Raw genomic sequence first — 19,488 nt, forward strand, 5'->3', positions numbered from 1 at the left:
TATTTCCATAAACTATTAGTAGTCGCTTAAAAAAATTATCAACGGTCAAATGATAAAATTTTAAAATAAGTATAAAAAAATTAATCCGTTATGAATAACTAGTGTAACGACCCTAAATTTCCACATACTCAGAGTCGCTACTAACGTCTCATGCTCATCTATAATGCAGAAATATAACTCTTACATGAACATAGTTGATAACGTAAACTTCAAAAAATACGTTTAAAACAACTTCTTCTCTGGAAAACACAGCCATGGTCTTACGTGTTTAAATACAAAATACTAAATTTTAGAGAAAATAAAAACAAATAGAAGGTGATTTAAAACAATGGAATGCAAAACACCCTATTCTAACTTAAAACTAAGAATTTAAATATGAATATATCCTATGCACGTGCCACAGTCTCTGCTCGCGATGCCGCCGTCCTCCGTACAAGTGCGCCTTGCCTTTACCTGAAAAATGATGTGGCACACGGCCTGAGTATTTCAAAGAATACTCAGTAAGTGGCCCCACTATAGGGGCCATGCAAATGCAAACACATGCAATCATGATTTAGGGACCTATCTCTAATCATCTTAGGGGTGGCCTCCAGTCTCGGACAAATTGGATGTGTAGTACTTCCCTACACACGACTCACACGTGCGAGTGTGAATCCCCAGGGCGCTCGCACACCCCCTAGACCCTCTGGTCAAGCTAATCTGTAGCGACGTCTGGAGGTCAGCGGAACCCCATAGTGTCATGCACCTCATGAACACCCTCATCTGTGTGCTTTCGCACCTGTGCGCATTCGCGTTCATCGTACGGTGCGCGTCCGCACTCATCATCTCTAGGGGAAGTAGCCCTATGCTTATAAACATACAATATGCATGAGGTCCCTCTAAATCCATCATAATGTCTCTTCTGACACAACCCTCTAGTCTCATCTCTTTGTTACTCTAGGTAACACATACTCGTGGATATTTATATTAATATCATTTTCACGCTCTTAGGGTTGTGTCCTATGTCGATCTAACGACATGATGCAATATGGCACTCATCATCATATAGCATGCTCAATATGGAAAACATCATTATATTAAGGTAAACGTCACGCAATCATCATACTCATCATATTGCCACAAAGTGCATCAAACATATCAAGTACGACATTCATCAAAATATATATATATACTAAGTACATCATCAGGTATCATAACCCACACATCATCATAACTCATATACTGCATCGTACGACATAGTTTATACAACATCGTAACTCATACAATTTTTTAGCCTATCATATAGTAAGGCCACTTACCTGGTTAGCTTATACGGGTGTGACCAATTTATCCTTAATGAAAGTTCGATTTTTCCCTTTGTATCCAAGCCAACCTATAAGAATCCATAACATCAATTTCATGTTTAATTCTCTAACTCCTACAAGGATTCATGTGCTAAACTTCATGTGAGCATTAAAGACTTTATGAGTATTGAATATATATATATATATATCTTGGTATCTTTTTTTTTTACTCTATGTATTTACTCTGTAAAATTATTTCTGTTCACCAAATCTTCCATTTTCCTCCCCCACTGTCTCTCTCTTTTCTTTCATGTATTTAATTAGTTAAATATATATAATTTCCTTTCCTTTACCTCTCTCTTTTCTTCTTTTCTGTACTTAATTAAATATATGTATATATATTTTTCTTTACCTCTCCCTGTTTAATTCATTTCAAACCTCTTGATTAATTCTTGTTCAATTCTTTTCTTCCCTATTTAATTCTAACAGTTTAGTAAATGAAGGGTGTTGGATTTCGATAATCGGCCAGGGAAATCACCGAGAGGATATTGTCGATAGGAGGTTGTTGGAAGAAAGATAAAATGCCTAAAATAAGAGAGAGAAGGACTGAAAGTTTGACTGCTCTTCAAAATCCGGTTCTGAAATCTTGTAAACAGATTTCCTATTTAAATACAACCTATCCTAAAAATGGGTGGATAGTGGCCAACTGAATCTGTGCCACTTACTAGAAAATTGACGTCTAAGAATTAGCTAATCCATTCGACGTGTTTGTCAAATGGTCAAAGGTAAATTAAATGTAAACGTGTGAATCTAAATAAGGAAAAAACAAAGGTTTTATCTAACAATCTCCTCCTAAAACCTGTGTTATATCTGACTTATTTCGTTTCGTTTGAACTCCGTTTTGAGCCCTATGGCTCGGTGTCCCTGGCGGCATGTCCTCCAGACTCCACGTCTTGTTCGGCCGCCTCTTCTTCGAGTTGGCGCGCCGCCAGTCCAGGTGGTTCACCTCTCCCTAATAGGTCTTCCATCTTCCGGTACCTGGCCGAGAGGTTGACCGGTTGCTCGGTGTCCCTGGCGGCATGTCCTCCAGACTCCACGTCTTGTTCGGCCGCCTCTTCTTCGAGTTGGCGCGCCGCCAGTCCAGGTGGTTCACCTCTTCCTAATAGGTCTTCCATCTTCCGGTACCTGGCCGAGAAGTTGACTGGTTGCTCTATCTCTAGCTTTAGGATGTAAAGGCAGTTTGTCGTGCACCGAACTTGCGTGAGCAACCGTCGTCGATCATCGCGGATCCTAAGTAGCCCGCGTTTGATGGAAATGTGGCAGCCGGCCTTATCGAGTTGACCCAGGCTCACAATATTAGCCTTAAGTCTCGGGATGAAGTAGACGCCGGTCAGCTTGTGATGATTGCCTCCCTTGCCGACGAATAGGATGGTGTCGTGCCCTTCGATTTCGACGATGGAGCCATCGCCGAATTTCACCGTCCCGCGAATCCCCGAGTCAAGCTCGGAGAACGCAGACTTGGCCCCGGTCATATGGTTTGTTGCCCCCGTGTCGAGGACCCATCGCCGGTGCTCTTGCTGCTCGCCTCTTTCACCGATTTGAGCGAGCACTCGCTCCTCCTTTAGTCGAATTGGCTCCCCAGGTGCATTTGTTATGCACAGTTAGAGTTCTTCCTCGGGTTCGACGTTCACCGGAGCAGTTATGCCGTCGTCGATTACCTCTGTGGATTTGGGGAGCTCTTCCTCGGGTTCGACGTTCACCGGAGCAGTTATGCCGTCGTCGATTACCTCTGTGGATTTGGGGAGCTCTTCCTCGGGTTCGACGTTCACCGGAGCAGTTATGCCGTCGTCGATTACCTCTGTGGATTTGGGGAGCTCTTCCTCGGGTTCGACGTTCACCGGAGCAGTTATGCCGTCGTCGATTACCTCTGTGGATTTGGGGAGCTCTTCCTCGGGTTCGACGTTCACCGGAGCAGTTATGCCGTCGTCGATTACCTCTGTGGATTTGGGGAGCTCTTCCTCGGGTTCGACGTTCACCGGAGCAGTTATGCCGTCGTCGATTACCTCTGTGGATTTGGGGAGCTCTTCCTCGGGTTTGAGGTCAGGTAGGACTGATGCAGTCACCATGAAAAGGGTCGGCTCATCCTCCTCGGATTGAGCCACATGGGCCTTTTCGGCCGTCTCCTTGTTCCTGAGCTTGCTCCAGCAATTCTTGCTCAGGTGACCTCTCTTCCCACAGTACGAGCACTGGATTGGCCCGTCATCAGTCGACTCCTCCTTCTTTTGATCCGCCTCTTTCCTGTGCATGCGCCATCGAGATTTCCACGGCTTCTTACCGCCTTTGCGGCTGGAGGGCCCATTGCTCTCGCCGGTGTCGTCACGGAGCTTTAGGCGTGCAAGCCATTCCTCCTCAGTGAGGAGTAGACGACCCTCCTTGTCGACAGCTGAAATGGTATTTTTCTTCCGCTGCTCGACGTTACGCAGTCTTCCGGTCACCTCTTCCACCGTTAGGTCATTCACGTCAAGCAATGTCTCGATTGAAATTGCAACTTGCTCGAGGTGATCGGGGACGACCTGCAGCATCTTCTTCACGATTTCTGTCTCGTTGATGCTGCCACCGAGTGTGGTGATGCTGTTGGCGAGCCCCGTGATTCGCATTGAAAAATCATCGACGGATTCGCCGTCCTTAAAGCGGATCTCCGAGAGCTCCTTCCGCAGCTGCTCAATGTTGGATTCCCGCACTCGCTGTACACCGAGTGTGGTGATGCTGTTGGCGAGCCCCGTGATTCGCATTGAAAAATCATCGACGGATTCGCCGTCCTTAAAGCGGATCTCCGAGAGCTCCTTCCGCAGCTGCTCCAATGTTGGATTCCCGCACTCGCTGTACACCGACCCGACGGGATTTAATTCATTCCCAGGCCGATTGCGCGGTGCGCTTGGTGGAGAGAGATGCCAGCATCTCTGGGGGCACAGATCGTAATATGGCGGCGAACGCCAGCCGATCCTCCCGGTACTCGATTGTTTCTCCTTCCTCTGGCTGGACAGCGTGCCATAACCCATGCGCCTGTAGGTTGACACGCATCAACAAGGCCCACTCGTTGTAGTTGGACCTTGTCAACATCGGGTACTGAACGACGGCGGTCGTTGTCTCCCTGATCACTCGCTCAACGACACCTCGACGCCCGTCATCACGACATCAACAAGGCCCACTCGTTGTAGTTGGACCTTGTCAACATCGGGTACTGAACGACGGCGGTCGTTGTCTCCCTGATCACTCGCTCAACGACACCTCGACGCCCGTCATCACGACGTCGGCCTCTTAGTGGTGGTGATGGAGATGCCGGCACTTGACAGCGGCGTGGAGGAGTGAGCGAGTTTGCTCGGGATGGACCCCACGATGTGCTTATTTTCGCCCTTTGCATTTTCTTCTACTCGAACCTGAGACCTGTGTGTTGTTAGGTCGACACTCTGACCACTTGAGCTATTCAACTTGATTGTTGATAGGTTGGCTCTTCTGTGATGGTATACTACCGATCGCTTCAACGAGGCTCTGATACCACTTGTTGGATTTCGATAATCGGCCAGGGAAATCACCGAGAGGATATTGTCGATAGGAGGTTGTTGGAAGAAAGATAAAAGGCCTAAAATAAGAGAGAGAAGGACTGAAAGTTTGACTGCTCTTCAAAATCCGGTTCTGAAATCTTGTAAACAGATTTCCTATTTAAATACAACCTATCCTAAAAATGGGTGGATAGTGGCCAACTGAATCTGTGCCACTTACTAGAAAATTGACGTCTAAGAATTCGCTAATCCATTCGACGTGTTTGTCAAATGGTCAATGTCAAATGGTCAAAGGTAAATTAAATGTAAACGTGTGAATCTAAATAAGGAAAAAACAAAGGTTTTATCTAACAAAGGGTTGATCTAATTCTTAATAATGGTACGAAGAAGAAGATCTATGATCTCATTCAAAGATCTGACATGATTTCTAACTGCTAATTAACATCTAAATAACTGGGTAGGTGGAAATCTGATTCTAATTAATTCGATAAATGATTTTGAATTTTTCTTTTCTTCCCTAAAACTACTGTCATTAACCATTTCCAATCTATTTTAATTTTAAAAATGGCTATGCAAAATGATTTTGAATTTTTCTTTTCTTCCCTAAAACTACTGTCATTAACCATTTCCAATCTATTTTAATTTTAAAAATGGCTATGCATCCATCCATTGCGATTTTCTTCTCTTTCCTCAAAATGATGATTCAATTTAGATACAATTGACACACCCAATTTTGATTTTCGATCCCATATCCAAAAATCTAAATAATTGAAGGAGAGATCTAAGATAACTTTTATCTCGTGCAAAAATAAAAGAAGATGAGATCTAACTTACCGATGACTTTTCTATCTCTTTCCATTCCTATTAGATCTCCAGTGAAGGTAATCTCCAATTCTTCTCTCCCAAAATCTGTGATCTTTCCTATGTTTCTTTCTCCCATTTTTCCCTTCCATTTTTGTTTCTGTTTCCTTTCTTATTTTTTTTTGCAGATCATTTTACAGTTGGAGGGGTTGGGGAGATATTTGGGGAAGGTGGAGAGAGAGGGTCGATAATTTACTTTTTTTTTTTTTTTTTAATGTTTTTATAATTATTATTTACTTATTATTATTATTATTATTATTATTTTTTCTGGTCGTTACAACTAGTATCCATCTCCATCATCCATCAACCACTTATACAAACCTAATAGACCAACTAATAAATATATATTAATTATTATTTATCAAAAACAAAATTTATATTATTTATTATTCAAAAGAAAATTTGATTTTTTTTTAATTTATATCATTCATTACCCAAAACAATATCTGATTTTCTTACTAAAATAATATGTTTTTTTATACATTCAATTAATATTTAATTATTTTGTTTTAAATTTTTGGATCATATAAACCGACACTGACACTAAACGACACAACTCTTCAAATTGAGATATCTGTTAAAAAAAATGGTATATTTATACATGATGAGTCGATTGAGATTATAAATTGAAAAAAATCACAATATTGACAATTTATATACGAATAGACTCTAAAAATTGAGAAATTAACATTATTTTATTTATAAAATATAAAATTTATATAATAGAATACTCAGTAAACAAATTTAAAAAAGATAAAAAGGAGAGTTTCTAATTATTTTTCTAATTTTTTAATGAATTTTAATGACTTAATATGAAATTATATAAATTTATGATGAATTTTAATGACTAGTTTTTTTTAATAATATTTTATTATTTTTAGTTTCTTTTATATTATTATTTTTAATAAATTTTAAATTTCTTTTGAAGTGTATATATATAAATTAATATCTATCACATTATATAAATTAAATTATTCAAAATATTTATTTATTATTTATTTTTCATATATAGAACAATCATTTATAAAAAAAAATATTTATGAAACTTGTAAAAAATGAAAGATAGTTATATTGTTTCAGTTGTAAATTTATAAAATAGACAAAGACTTGCCCAATAGATGTTAAACTTATAAAAAATATTTATTTACTAATTATGACATTCTTTCTTTCACGGTTGTAAATTTATAATTTTGATTAATGGAACTAACCTAAACTTAGGGTCCAAATGTTTGTGTTGGAGATTTCATATCATTATCGACCTAAATAGTGAGAATGACGGTAGATTTCAAAATTTTGATAATGCTCATATATGACAAATCCACATCATAGGTTGTTTGGATTACATTTTTGAAAATATTGAGATTCGTCAAAGGGGGTTTGAGATCCCTCAATTCATGACATTAAATTTTCTCAATTCGTACCAGTATAGATTTACTCGTTGTTCTCTTTATTTAATTCGTAAATACATATATAAGCAATTTATACCTATAATAATATTTTATATATAAAAAAAATTGAATAATTTTAGCACACTATCAAAATTTCTCCAACCAAAACTTTAACAATGATTTTAATTTTATCACAGAGAATATCAGTTTTCTACACATTATCATGTCAATCAATATATTTTCTAAAATAAATATATTTTAATATAAAATAAACTTCAAACAAATGTCTTTAATTTTGTCACAAAAAAATGTCTATTTATGGAAGCAATATGAATTTCTTTTCGAAAAAACATAATGCACAATCATTTTCACATAATTGTGATAATGAGCTTACGAGCAGCATGGATTATGTCTTCGAGTGAATTGGGCCATAACAGAAAAAACATAATGCACAATCATTTTCACATAATTGTGATAATGAGCTTACGAGCAGCATGGACTATGTCTTCGAGTGAATTGGGCCATAAAATTAAAATGTATGGGCTTTGGATGTTTGAACCGTGAATTAGGCCATAAAATTAAAGTTCATGGCAATGATGCCTAGACAAGTGGATTGAGTTATAAAATTAAAGTTGAACCAATTCGTGGGCTAGCCATTACCATTGTACTCATGTGCTTGGGCTTATTGTGATCCTAGGGCTTTGAATATCTGGACCATTTCCTGACTAGCCATTACTATAATTATTATGAGGCCCTCATTAAAAAGTTTCTATAATTCATTCAATTATAATTTACATAAAATTAATAATAATAACATAGTATTTAGAAATTGCAATTAAAAAAGATTCGAATTATAATACAAAATATTTGTAGTTAAAGAGTATTTTATATATTTTTTTACTTATCCACATGTATTTAGAATAAAAAATAAATAGAATGGTTGTTTTGGGCTGTCTTCGTACCCGGACTAATGAGTTGGTTCTACCCTTTATTTGTCATTTGATTTAACCTATTTTTGTACAATAGATTTGTTTTTGTACTATGTTATACAATTGGATTAATTTTGTATTCATGCGCTACGTGTGTTAAGTAGCGTCTAAATATAGTAAATTTGGTATTCATGTTATCCATGGTGGAGATCTATAATTAATTATTTGGTTATTTTTGAGCTTGTAATTCTTTTTTGGTCTATGATTAATCTCCTGTTCGTAAAACAAAATTAAAATCGTCTGTTCGTAAAGCAACAAATTTAAACAACTCTATTCGTACAACAAACTTAAAATCGCTTATTCGTAAAACAACAAACTTAAAATACACAGTTCGTAGGACAATAAACTTAAAATCTCGGAACAAACTTAAATGCAAACTAAAAATCAACTATTTGTAGATCAAACATAAAATGACTTGTCCTAGAACAAACTTAAATTCCCTATTCATAGAACAAACTTAAAATCTTTGTTCTTAGAACAAACTCAAAATTCTAGAACAAACTTAAAATCTCTTGTTCTTAAAACAAACCTAAGATTTTTTTGTTAACAATATTATTTCCTCGTGTATCGAGAACAAGCTCTTCACGAAAAAATAGCTTCAAACATGTCTTGATTTCTTTTTTCTTTTTTTTTTCACTTGCGACCTATTTATCTTCTTTTCTCTCTCTCTCCTCACCGTTTGACTCTAATGGCGGTTAATATCTTTTTTCTCTCTCTCCTCCTCATTACATATCCTAAGTGGCTTCAATTTTTTTTTTTTTTTTTTTTTTTTTTGTCTCTACTCGTGACTTCTCTAATGAAGGCGATTGTTTGAAATAATAGACTAGACTTGAAATAATATCATACTATTATGGAGAGTCGTGTATCGTGACTTCTCTAATGGAGGTGATTGTCTGAAATAATAGACCAAACTTGAAATAATATCATACTATTGTGTGGAGAGTCGTGTATAAAACAAAACAAGCATATAACGTGCGTCCAAACAATTAATTACATGCTCAATGTGATTAAATTTCAAAAATGGCGTCACACAAACTTGACCTGGAGACCTTCAGTGTGTTAGATTGACGTGATAACCAACTACACCACGACACCGTTGGAAGCCTCCCTAGAAGGTCAGCCAAACTATAGAGTTAAGCCCAAACTTTCTAGAGCCTAAAGAAAAGCCCGTGGAAACCTACCAGAAATTGGATGCAATGAGAGTCTACAAATAGGCTGCTTACGGAGTACTTTTTTACTCACTACATTTTAGATTTCTTTTTCAGGTCTTCGCTAACTGTCGCTCGAGGTGGGAGAGCGTTTGAGAGATGCATTGTCACTTGAGGGTCGTTTATGAGTGTTGACCCAGTCTGTGTACTTTGGGTCTTTTATATTTCGTTCGAAACAATATCCCGAACCCTTTCTCCGTTTGTAACAAACCTTTAACAACACATGTTTGCATTGCCTTTCAATTTGTTCTAGTGGAGGTGTTGTTTGATTTTAAATTGCATTATCTCAATGTTTAATTTAATTTAACTTTTATTTTTATTTTTCTTTCTTTTTGTCATTTTCGTCACGGTTTGAGATTTGAATCCTCGAAAATCACGTAACGAAAGACTCAATGACTCTACGTCTAGCGAAAACAGTCTCTTCGACCAATCAATCTAGACCTCTGATACTGAGTTTAGTTCATAAATTTCTTGGCTAAATCATTCCACCCTAGTCCTTGTTGATTCCTACCGGTATTTCTTCAATAAAAGTCCAAACAATTAAGGTATTTCAAAGTTTTTTGGTTGCAAATGTTTTATTTTGAACCACAAAGAAAAGCTAGGAAAATTTGATTCTAAGAAGGATATTGGTATTTTTCTTGGTTATTCATCTATTAGTAAAGCTTATAGAGTTTTCAATAAGAGAACTTTAGTTACAGAGAATTATTCATCTATTAGTAAAGCTTATAGAGTTTTCAATAAGAGAACTTTAGTTATAGAGAATCTATGCATGTGGTATTTGATGAATCTTGTAATAATATTTAGTCTATTTGTAGCAATGATTTAGAAAGAAATTTTGGAGATTTACTTGTCATGACGAAGGAAAAGAAACTCTTTCAAGTAAAGAAGAAGTGAGCTTAGATGAGAAGGAGGAAGGAGGTTCTTCATCAGTGCCAAAAGTATGAAGGTATGCCTCATCTCATCCCAAGGACTTGATTATTGGTGATCCCGAACAAGGTGTGAAAACTCGTTCCTTTATTAATTTATTTTATAATCTTGCTTTTTTTTTTTTTCCTCAAATTGAACCAAAAAGTCTTGAGGACGTCGAAAATGATAATTTTAGATTTTAGCTAGGAACTAAATCAATTTGAAAGGAACAAAGTTTGAGACTTAGTCCCTATGCCCTCTAATATTTCTATTATTGGAACCAAATAGGTTTTTAGAAATTAAATTGATGAAAATGGGAATATCTTTAGAAATCAAGCTAGACTTGTAGCTTATGATTATTATCAGGAGGAAGGTATAGACGATGAAGAAACTTTTGGGAGATTAGAAGCTATTAGAATGTTACTTGCATTTGCTTCTTACAAAAATTTTATATTATATCACAGGGATGTGAAAGCACATGGTTATATTATGGAGGAAGTTCATGTAAAACAACTTCCTGGATTTGAAAATCAAATCCAATTTTGATTTTCCACATCATGTCTATAAGTTGAAAAAGACTCTTTATGGTTTAAAACAAGCTCCTAGAGCTTGGTACGATAGACTTAGTAATTTTCTTATTGAGAATGATTTCAAAATGGGTAAGCTCGATACTACTCTCTTTATTAAAATTAAAAAAAAAATATGTTATTAGTGCAAATATATGTGGCGGTTCTTGCAGGATCAGCAACGAGAAGTTTTCCTCCGCTGTGATTATATTATATTTAGTTCTACTAATTCTTCTTTATGTGAAAATTTTTCTAAATGTATGATGAGTATGATGGGAGAGCTCGGTTTCTTTCTTGGACTTCAAATCAAACAACTGATAGATGGTATTTTCCTAAATCAAGAGAAATATACCAAGGATTTACTCAAAGGTTCGAGTTCAATGAAGGTAAGATTCCAAAAAAAAAAAAAAAAGAAAAGAAAAAAACTCCAATGAGCACATCTACCAAGCTTGACAAGGATTTAAAAGGTAAATGTGTAGATATAAAATCTTATCGAGGTATGATTGGATCTTTAACTTTACTTGACTCATTTACCTGTCGTTAAAAAAATATTTAAATATTTGCTTAAGACTATTAATTTAGAATTGTGGTATCCTAGAAATGTTGAGTTTAAATTTGTAAGATATTCTGATGCGGATTTTACGGAAAGTTTACTTGATCATAAAAGTAATAGTGGAACTTGTCAATTTCTTAATAGTTCATTAGTTTCTTGGTTTAGTAAAAATAAAAATTCGGTTGTCTTATCTACTACTGAAGCGAAATATATTGTGGTTGCCAGTTGTTGTGCTCAAATTCTTTGTATGAAACAAACTCTTTGTGATTTTGGATTAAAATTTGATAGTGTGCATATATTTTGTGATAACACTATACTATTAATCCTGTTCATCATTCGAGAACTAAACATATTGACATTAGACATCATTTTATATCCTTGATTTTGTAAACTCTAATAAATAATTAGCAGATATTTTTACAAGTCATTAAATGAAGATTTTTTTTTTTTTTTTGCAAAATAGGCTTGAACTTTGTATTACTCGCTGTGATATATCTTGAATTTGAATTTCGTATTACTAGGTGTGATATATTTTGTATTTTATAATCTTATTTAAAGGCATGTTATTAGGGGAGCATGTCATTCTTTTATTATTTTTTTACTGTTCTTTTTAATGATTACAAAGGGGAGAAAATTAAAAAAAATATGCTATAAATTTGTTATTTTATAATTAATGAATCACTTCGTTTTATTTTACAATTAATGAATCACTTCGTTTTGTGCTGTTTCATAATTCATTGAAGCATTAATATAGGGAGACAATATGGATTTGAGTGAATTTCAAATTTTCATAATTCATTGAAGCATTAATATAGGGAGACAATATGGATTTGAGTGAATTTCAAATTTCTGATAATATATTAGAATGCCTATCATGATGCATCAATATTATTATTTGGACATGTTCATTATTTTAAGTTTTATGGATCTCATACCATTTTTTCTTGAAATGGTTTGTCATCGTAAAAAATAAAAAAGGGGAGATTGTTTGCTTTTTGACCCTATCTCAAATTAATTAATTAATGTTTTAATTATTAACCATTCACAGTATTTTTTCCACAGTGTAAGGTTGGGAATAATGATTTCAACGTCTTTTTTGGTTCACTCAAATTAGAGATAAAACGAAGAAGTTCCAGTCAAAACAAATACCCGACGTGATGATGTTAAAATCGTTATCCCCAACCTTACTCTGTGGACAAAATATTGAGAATTGTTAATAATTGAAGATATGTTTGTTATCATCAAAACATTAATTAATTAATTAATTAAAATTAACTAATTTGAGATTAAGAGCTAAAAAGCCAACAATCTCCGGTTTCTTCCGATGACGACAAACCATTTCAAGGAAAATAGTATGAAATCCATCCAACCATAAAACTTAAAATAATGCACATGTCCAAATAATAATATTGAAACATCATGATAGGCATTCTAATATATCATCATAAATTTGAAATTCACTCAAATCCATATTCTCCCTCTATATTGATGAACATTACAACAACAAAGTTATTCATTAATTATAAAATAACAAACTTACAGTATATTTTTCTTAATTTTCTCCCCTCAAAAAGAATAATAAAAAATAATAAAAGAATGACATGCTTCTCCTAAGAACATGCCTTTAAACAAGATTATAAAATTCAAGATATATCATACCAAGTAATACCAAACTCAAATTCAAGATATATCACACCGAATAGTACTAAGCTCAAGCCTATTTTTGTAAAAAAATTTCTTCATTTAACGGCTTGATTAAAACATATGCTAATTGATTATTAAGAATAATATGTCCATTTTGCACATGCTCTCTAATAAAATGATGTCTAATATTAATATGTTTAGTTCTAAAATGATGAATAGGATTTTTAGTTAAATTAATAGCAGTTGTATTATCACAAAATATAGCCCCACTATCACATTTTAATCCAAAATCACAAAGAGTTTGTTTCATCCAAAGGATTTGAGCACAACAACTAGCAACCGCAATATATTCCGCTTAGGGGTAGATAATCCTACCAATTTAAACTCAACATTTCTAGGATACCACAATCCTAAATTAATAGTCCAAGCAAGTATTTAAATATTCTTTTAACGACATTTAAATGAGATTTCTTAAGACAAGATTGAAACCTAGCACGAAGACATACACTAAACATAATATCAAATCTACTAGCAGTCAAGTAAAGTAAAGATTCAATCATACCTCGATAAGATTTTATATCTACACATTTACCTTTTTCATCCTTGTCAAACTTGGTAGATATACTCATTGGAGTTATTGCAATCTTACCTTCATTGAAGGTGAACCTTCTGAGTAAATCCTTGGTGTATATCTCTTGATTTAGGTTCTGAGTAAATCCTTGTGTATTTCTCTTGATTTAGGTTCTGAGTAAATCCTTGGTGTATTTCTCTTGATTTAGGTTCTGAGTAAATCATTGGTGTATTTCTCTTAATTTAGGAAGATATCTTTAGTTGTTTGATTTAAAGTCAAAAAAAGAAACTGAGCTCTCTCATCATACTCATCCTACATTTAGAAAATTCTTTACGTAACTAAAGATTAGTACAACCAAAGATAATATCATCCACATATATTTGCACTAATACCATATCTTTTTCTTTAATTTTAATAAAGAGAGTAGTATCGAGCTCACCCATTTTGAAATCATTCTCAATGAGAAAATTACTAAGTCTATCGTACTAAACTCTTAGAGATTGTTTTAAGCCATAAAGAACTTTTTTTTCAACCTATAAACATAATGTGGAGAATCAAAATTTTTGAATCAGGAGGTTGTTTTACATAAACTTCCTTCATAATATAACCATTTAAGAATGCACCTTTGATATAATATAAAATTTTTGTAAGAAGCAAATGCAAGTAACATTCTAATAGTTCTAATTTAGTAACGGGTGCAAAAGTTTCTTCATAGTCTATACCTTCCTCCTGACAATAACCTTAAGCTACAAGTCTTCATTTCTAATGATATTTCCATTTAAATCAATTTTATTTCTAAAAATTCATTTGATTCTAATAATGAAAATATTAGAGGGCCTAGGAACTCATTCCCAAACTTTGTTCCTTTCAAATTGATTTGGTTCGATTTGAGAAACAAAAGCAAAATTATTAAATAAATTAATAGAGGAACGAGTTTTCCCACCTTGTTCAGGATCACCAATAATCAAGTCCTTGGGATGAGATGAGGCATACTTCTATACCTTTGGCACTAATGAATAATCTTCTTCCTCCTTTTCGTTTAAGCCCACTTTTTCTTTTCACTGAGGTAAATCTCCAAAATTTCTTTCTAAATCATCACTACAAATAGACTCATTAGAAATATCATTATAAAATTCATAAAATACCACATGCATAGATTCTTGTATAACTAAAGTTCTCCCATTGAAAAATCTATAAGCTTTCCTAGTAGATGAATAACCAAGAAAAATACCAATATCGGTCTTAAAATCAAAATTTCCCATCTTTTCTTTGTTGTTCACAATCAAACATTTGCAACCAAAAACTTTGAAATACACCATATTTGAAATTTTATTATGTCAGAGTTCATAAAAAGTTTTATTAGGATCTAATTAAAACTCTATTTGAAATATAACAGGCGATATTAACAGCTTCCGCCAAAAAAATATTTCGGTAAATCATATTCATTTAACATTGATCTAGCAAATTCTTGTAAAGTACGATTTTTTTTTTCAACCACATCTTTTTCCATCTTTTCTTTGTTGTTCAAAATAAAACATTTGGAGCCAAAAACTATGAAATACACAATATTTAGAATTTTATTAGGTCAAAGTTCATACAAATTTTTATCAGGATCTAATTAAAACTCTATTTGAAATATAACAGGTGATATTAACGGCTTCCTCAAAAAAAATATTTAGGTAAATCATATTCATTTAACATTGGTCTAGCAAATTCTTGTAAAGCTATTTTTTTTTTTTTCAACCACACCCTTTTGTTGAGGAGTCCTTGAAAGAAGTCATGATAATTGTTGAGGAGTCGAGAGAAGTCATGATAAAAATCATTCTCTTCACAAAAATTTTCAATTGTCATACTATCTAATTCTCCTCCATGGTCACTCCTAATTTTAGTAATTAAAAAAACCCTTTTCATTTTGAACTATTTTACAAAACTAGCAAATCTTTTTAACAAAACATCATTTTTATGTTTTATCATCAAAACCCAAGTAAATCTCGAAAAATCATCAACTAAAAAAAGTACATTTTCAATGAGAGTACCAGAGTCATTAGCTATAGTACCCTTACCAATTATTTTACCCTTCTTGTTGTCGCCAAAAGTTACTAAGCCACCATCCTTCTTGTAAATACTCACAAACTTGGATTGGTTTCCCGTCATGTAACTTGAATAACCACTGTCCAAATACCACTTATTTTTTCTTGGAGGCTTTCAAATGAACCTATAAACAAAGATATTCAAAATGGACCTTTTGGTACCCAGACTTGTTTGGGTTCTAACAAGTTAGTTTTCACAAATTTAGGAATCATGTTTGCATTCATATTAAAAAAACTTACCACACGAGAAACAAACAATATCATGCACGGATTTATTTCTTGGACTAAGTTTATGTATTCTATTTTAAATGGAAAAATTATTTCTTAAAACATTATTAAATTTTATATTTTGAGAAAATTTTCCTCCCCAATGAATGTTTTAAGAATTTTTCAATTTAAAGCAATTAGGTCTAATATGACCTTCAACACCACAATAATGACATATAGGCACAAATCTAGATTTATCATACTGAGATACAAATTTGCATGTGTTAGGCTTAGACATAATGAGGGATGCTTTAGCAAATATTGTTTTAGAACTTGAAGAAGTAGAACATTCATCAATATAGCGTAATCCTCTTTTATCACCATAAGACTTACATGAAGGAGTAGAACATTCATCAATATAGCCTAATCCTCTTTTATCACCATAAGACTTACATGAAGGAGTAGAACATTCATCAATATAGTCTAATCCTCTTTTATCACCATAAGACTTACATGAAGGAGTAGAACATTCATCAATATAGCCTAATCATCTTTTATCACCCTAAGGCGGCTTACATGAAGGAGTAGAACATTCATCAATATAGTCTAATCCTCTTTTATCACCCTAAGGCGGCTTACATGAAGGAGTAGAACATTCATCAATATAGCCTAATCCTCTTTTATCACCCTAAGGCTTACATGAAGGAGTAAAACATTCATCAATATAGCCTAATCCTCTTTTATTACCCTAAGGCTTACATGAAGGAGTAGAACATTCATCAATATAGCCTAATCCTCTTTTATCACCCTAAGGCGGCTTACATGAAGGAGTAGAACATTCATCAATATAGCCTAATTCTCTTTTAGCTTACATGAAGGAGTAGAATTGTAACGACCCGAAAAAAGGAAAAAAAAGAGAAAAAAAAAAAAAAAGAGAATAATAATAATAATAAGTAAATAATAATTATAAAAAAAAAAAAAAAAAAAGAAAGTAAATCATGGACTTTCCACCTTCCCCAAATATCTCCCCAACCCCTCCTCCAACTGCAAATGATCTGCAAAAAAAAACTAAACAGAAACAAAAAAAAAAAAAAAAAAAAGGCATATTTTGGGAAGAGAAAAATGTGAGGAAAAAAACAAAGGAATGGAAAGAGATAGAAAAGTTATATGTAGGTTAGATCTCCTTTTCTTTTATCTGTTGACAGAGATAGAAAAGTTATCTTAGATCTCTTTTTCAATTATTTACATTTTTGGATATCCGATACAAAATCAAAATTGATTGAAAATGGTTTTGTCAATTGCATCTAAATGTAATCATCATTTTGTTAAGAAAGAGAAGAAAACAGGCTAGATTGAAAATGGTTAATGATAGTAGTTTTAGGAAAGAGGAGAAAAACTAATAGATTGAAAAAGGAAGGAGAAGAAAACAGAATAGATTCAAAATGTCTCCTGTTAACAATAATAGTTTTTAGGAAAGAGAAGAAAAAAAAATTAAAAATGGCTTCTGTTAATTGACAGTCATACTGTGTGGAGAAGAAAACAGAATTGATTGATAGTCATATTGTGGAGGAGAAGAAAACATAATTGATTGAATATTGTTTTATAATTGCATAGTCATTTATATGAAAGAAGAGACAGAGAGAATAGAAATAAAGTGGTAAACATAGAGAAGAAAATGGAAGATGTGAGAAATTATTAATATAATATTATAACAAACCATAATTGGTTTGAATGATTGAAGCACCATGAAATAATATTGACATATTTTCAATTTAAGTTTTACTACCCAACTAAAATTTAGAAACAATGAAAACGTGGAATTTGATTTTTACAGAGACCGGTTTAGAGCTGTATTTCACATTGTTAGTTGGATTATTAATTAAAATGTGAAATACTAACGAAAGGTGACGAACAATTCGATATGAAGCGAACTCTAGCAACCTTTGAAGCAGCTCTCGAGGAACGGGAGCTTACGTTAATTAAATTAGGGAATCTTCGGCTAAGGCCAACCAGGTAAGTGGCCTTACTATAGGATAGGCTACAAAGTGTATGAGTTACGATGTTGTATGAACTATGTCGTACGATGCGGTATATGAGTTATGATGATGTATGACTTATGATGATGTGTGGGTTATGATACCTGATGATGTGCTCAGTATATATATATTTTGAGGAATGTCGTACTTGATATGTTTGATGCACTTTGTGGCAATATGATGAGTATGATGATTGCGTGACGTTTACCTTAATATGATGATGTTTTCCATATTGAGCATGCTATATGGTGATGAGTGCCATATTGCATCATGTCGTTAGATCGACATAGGACACAACCCTAAGAGCGTGAAAATGATATTAATATAAATATCCACGAGTATGTGTTACCTAGAGTAACAAAGAGATAAGACTAGAGGGTTGTGTCAGAAGAGACATTATGATGGATTTAGAGGGACCTCATGCATATTGTATGTTCACAAGCATAGGGCTACTTCCCCTAGAGACGATGAGTGCGGACGCGCACCGTATGATGAGCGCGTATGTGCACAGGTGCGAAAGCACACAGATGAGGATGTTCATGAGGTGCATGATACTATGGGGTTCCGCTGACCTCCGGACGTCGCTACAGATTAGCTTGACCAGAGGGTCCAGGGGGTGTGCGAGCGCCCTGGAGATTCACACTCGCACGTGTGAGTCGTGTGTAGGGAAGTACTACACATCCAATTTGTCCGAGACTGGAGGCCACCCCTAAGATGATTAGAGATAGGTCCCTAAATCATGATTGCATGTGTTTGCATTTGCATGGCCCCCTATAGCGGGGCCACTTACTGAGTATTCTTTGAAATACTCAGGCCGTGTGCCACATCATTTTTCAGGTAAAGGCAAGGGCGCACTTGTACGGAGGACGGCGGCATCGCGAGCAGAGACTGTGGCACGTGCATAGGGTAGATTCATATTTAAATTTCAAGTCTTAAGTTAGAATAGGTTGTTTTGCATTTCATTGTTTTAAATTATTTTGTATTTGTTTTTGTTTTCTCTAAATTTCAGTATTTCATATTTAAACACGTAAGACCATGGCTGTGTTTTCTAGAGAAGAAGTTGTTTTAAACGTTTTTTTGAAGTTTACGTTATCAATTATGTTCATGTAAGAGTTATATTTCCGCATTATAGATGAGCATGAGACGTTAGTAGCGACTCTGAGTATGTGAAAATTTAGGGTCGTTACAAGAACATTCATCAATATAGCCTAATCCTCTTTTATTACCCTAAGGCTTACCTGCTTCAATTATTTTATTGAATTTTTGAGCACCTATAGTTAACTTTTTAATAGACTCTTTAGCCTTACTAGGTTCTTGCATAGTGTTTGATTCCTTTTCTTTGAGTAATTTAATTAACTCATTTTTTCACAACAATCATGCTCAAGAAATTTAATTTTATCCATTAATGCAGTTTTCTCATCACAATCAAATACATGTTTTTTACCCGGTATATCAAATTTTACAACATAAGATACTTTGAATAATTTAATAAAGACTTATTTTTAATAATTGAAGCCTTATATTTCTTTTGAAGCATAAGATACTTTGAATCAAGTTTTTCTAAATCAAGTTGCATCTCCTCAACAACTTTAAATAATTCATCATAAGATGAGATTCAAGAATTAC

At 34.1% G+C, this 19,488-nt stretch overlaps 1 long non-coding RNA gene across 1 annotated transcript; it reads right to left on the minus strand.

Moving 5' to 3' along the window:
- Positions 1–245: 245 nt before the first annotated feature.
- LOC147790325 (uncharacterized) lies at positions 246–5,919 on the minus strand. The gene is made up of 3 exons (XR_015422964.1): positions 5,678–5,919; positions 1,299–1,372; positions 246–453 (listed from the first exon to the last, which is right to left on the minus strand). It is a non-coding gene; the product is annotated as an uncharacterized LOC147790325 (long non-coding RNA).
- Between the last annotated feature and the right edge of the window lie 13,569 nt (positions 5,920–19,488).

Source organism: Cucurbita pepo, chromosome 11 (genome assembly GCF_057944985.1).
Source record: "Cucurbita pepo subsp. pepo isolate OVF chromosome 11, ASM5794498v1, whole genome shotgun sequence".
NCBI classification, from domain to species: Eukaryota; Viridiplantae; Streptophyta; class Magnoliopsida; order Cucurbitales; family Cucurbitaceae; genus Cucurbita; species Cucurbita pepo.